Here is a 4,057-nt window from a genome sequence, read left to right on the forward strand (position 1 = left end):
ACGCCTAGCATGGAAGATACTGGCCGCCCCTTGTCACCACATTAGCGGTTCGAGCATACAAAACAGATTATTACTTGAAGATTTAGAGAGTGGCACGTGCAAATTTACTAGGAACAGCAGGTAGATACCACATATAGGTAGGTATGGTGGACTCATATGGAACAACTTTGGGTTTATGGAAGTGGATGCACAAGCAGTATTCTCGCTTAGTACAAGTGAAGGCTAGCAAAAGACTGGGAAGTGACCAACTAGAGAGCGACAACGGTCATCAATAAGCATTGAAATTAACCAACGTTGAGTGCAATCATGAGTAGGATATAAAGCACCATAAACATGAATATCATAGAGGCTATGATGATTTTGTTTCAACTACAAGCGTGAACATGTGCCAAGTCAAGCCACTTGAATCATTCAAAGGAGGATACTATCCTATCATACTACATCATAATCATCTTGAAATTCATGTTGGCATCCAAGACAAACCATTATAAGCTCCTAGCTAATTAAGCATGTCATCAAAAACTATGATCTCTAAGTTGTCATTGCAAATATGTTTCTCTCATAACAATGCTGAATTAGGAACGATGAGCTAGTCATATTTACAAAAACAAAATAGGTCGAGTTCATACCAGCTTTTCCAGGCTCAGTCCCTTCATCGTATGTCGTCATTATTGCCTTTCACTTGCATGAATGAATGATGTGAATAATAATGAGAGTGTTCGTGCATTGGACTAAGCTGGAATCTAGAAGAAAACTCAGAGAAGAAGACAACGTAATATGGCTCTTTGACAGATAAACAATAATGCATACGACAGCCACTAAACATTATAACCATGGTCTTTTACCTTGACCCAAAGAAAAAGAAAACTATTTACATGGGAAAACTACCAACAAGCAAAAGAAGAACGGGAAACCTTTTTGGGTTTTGTTTTTAAACACCACTAAGCAAGCTGGAAAGTAAACTTACAAGTATTTGTTTTTTGTTTTTCTCAATCTAAAAAAACACACAAGAAGAAAGCGAGAAAAAGAAATAAACTAGCATGGATGATACAATGGCAAGGTGTGAACACCGACTATCAAAGTGAAAGCGTGAGCATGAATATAAAGTCGCTGAGAAACACGTACTCCCCCAAACTTAGGCTTTTGGCTTAAGTTGGTCTACTTCCATGGCTGGTCTGGGCGATATCAAAAATCATAATGGGGGTTGTACGGGAACGCGGCAGCTACCGCCTGAATAGCTGCCTCACGGAGGCGAGCAGCCTTTGCCTCCCTCTCATACTCCTGTACCTCTCCTCATGTTATATAATCTTTCTGTTTTACGTGAAAGTCAAAGAATGCAGGAGCAGGAAGGGTAATATGGAAAACACGCTGTCGGTTAAATATTAACCGGTATAGGATGGATTCATTATCCCTCTCAAGGAACTGATACGTGTCATAGCGGCACGATCAAGGAAAGCTGTATGGAGCGGCGGATCTCCTTCGCGGATGGGTACTCCAAGAAAATTTGCTATGCGAGTGGCATAGATCCCACCAAAGAAATCCCCTTCATTAGCATTATTATTTAGCCTCCTCGCGATTATAGCTCCCATGTTGATACTTCTATCACCCGTTACTGCGCTCTTAAGAATACTAAGGTCAGGTGCGCAGAGGTGACAATGCTCAATCTTGTCGTTAATGCATCTACCTATGAAGAGGGCAAAGTAATGCAAGACAGGAAAATGAATGCTCCCCATGGTAGCCTGCGTAATATCTCTAGTTTCTCCAAAAGTTATACTAGAGAAAAAATCTCTAACCAAAGACTTAGGAGGATCATTAATACTACCCCAATCAGGTATCTTGGAAATTCTATTCAAATCCTCTAAATCCATGGTATACGATTTGTCATAGAGATCAAACAGTATGGAAGTGTCACGGCCAACTGAAAATTTTAATCTACGAACAAAAGAGGCAGTGAGAGTAGTATATTGTTCACATTTATTGGAGATGAATTCTTCGAGCCCGGCATTGTGAACAAATGTATCAAACTCGTCTTTGAAACCTGCATCAATCTTGAATTCATCAGAAGTCCATTCACATGGTTGTACATGTGCGTTCCTCGGTTGATAAGGATCGGGCTCACGGATTGCGAGACGGGGACCCCTCTTGCTTGAAGAACCACCATGATAGTTTTTCCTGAACATCTTCCTTTTCTGAAATTTTCAGTGACTCAAAAGAAAAATGAACAAGGCTCAACAAAACTCATAGCAACTAGTCCTACAAGTGCCTAGAGGCCATATCATGCATCAAAACTACTTGGGACCAACTAAAATTAACATGCAAAGCTCAAGAACAGGGTCACCAAGGCAGCACAAATATGCCACAAATAAAGCACTAGAGCAAAAACTAATTGGACCAATAGAGGAGTCACATACCAAGGAACAATTCCCCCAAAACAGTTTGGTGAAAGGGGCTTTGCACAAGGAGATCGAAAAACGCAGCAAGAAGAGCAAGAACACGGGTTTGAGCTGTGGAATGATTTTTTATGGAGGTAAGAGAAGGAAATGGGAGCTGGAATAAGTGTAAGGGGGTCACGTGGGGCCCACAAGCCTGCCAGGCGCGGCGAGGGGGTGCCCGCGCCTCCTGGGCTTGTGGCCGAGTGGCGCATCCCCCTGACTAGCTCTCTATCTCATAATTTTTCAAAAATTCCAGAAAAAATCATACTTGATTTTCAGGGCATTTGAAGAACTTTTATTTTTGGGACACTTTTCTAAGGGACGCAAAAAGCAGAAAACAGGAAAAACTAAAGCTAAATTTATCATTTTTCTTCTAAACAACAGAAAATAGAAGTTCGGAACAGAAGGTTGTGACTCTTAGATTCATCCATCTCATGGTCATCAAAAGAAATCCATCAATGAGGTTGATCAAGTCTCCTTGACAAACTTTTTTCGAATCACATGAAACCGGAGAATTTTCGAAAAATCACTAAGTTACCTCAATGGGGATGTGCATATCCCCAACAAGCAAATCATACTTCATCTTGACAGTAGGTATAGGGCATTTAAAGGTCCCAATAAGGATTGATGATGTTTTTTCAATAGCATTGATACAATGAACTCGATATTGCTTCTTCGGAAAGTGCACCGGATGCTCATTACCATTGACATGGAAAGTGACATTGCCTTTGTTGCAATCAATAACAGCCCCTGTAGTGTTTAAAAAGGGTCTTCCAAGGATGACCGCCATGGCATCATCCTCGGGAATATCCAAAATAACAAAGTCCGTTAAGATAGTAACGTTAGCAACCACAACAGGCACATCCTCGCAAATGCCGATAGGAAAAGCAGATGATTTGTCGGCCATTTGCAAAGACATTTTAGTGGGTGTCAACTTATCCAATTCAAGTCTACGATAAAGAGAGCGAGGCATAACACTAACGCCAGCTCCAAGATCGCATAAAGCAGTTCTAACATAATTTCCTTTAATGGAGCAAGGTATAGTGGGCACTCCGGGATCACCTAGTTTCTTAGGAGTTCCACCCTTGAAGGTGTAATTAGCGAGCATGGTGGAAATCTCAACCTCAGGTATCCTCCTTTTATTAGTCATAATATCTTTCATGACCTTACCATAAGGAGACATTTTGAGCATATCTGTCAAATGCATTTGCAGAAAGACAGGTCTAATCATTTCAACAAAGCGCTCAAAATCCTCATCATCTTTTTTCTTGGATGGCTTGGGAGGAAAGGGCATGGGTTTTTGAACCCATGGTTCCCTTTCTTTACCATGCTTCCTAGCAATGAAGTCGTTCTTATCATATCTCATATTCTTAGGTTGTGGGTTATCAAGATCAACATGTTCAATCTCCACATCCTTATCATTGCTAGGTTGAGCATCAACATGAACACCACTATCAATATTATCACTAGGCTCATGTTCATCAACAGATTGTGTTTCGGCATTAGAAACAGAGACATCATTTGGATTCTCGGGTGTAACAGCAGCAGGTTTGCTAGCATGCAAGTCCCTATCATATTTCTTTTTCTTCCTATTACTAGGATGACTAAGTGCCTCAGTGCTAACT

Source organism: Hordeum vulgare, chromosome 6H (assembly GCF_904849725.1).
Source record: "Hordeum vulgare subsp. vulgare chromosome 6H, MorexV3_pseudomolecules_assembly, whole genome shotgun sequence".
Classification (NCBI taxonomy): domain Eukaryota; kingdom Viridiplantae; phylum Streptophyta; class Magnoliopsida; order Poales; family Poaceae; genus Hordeum; species Hordeum vulgare.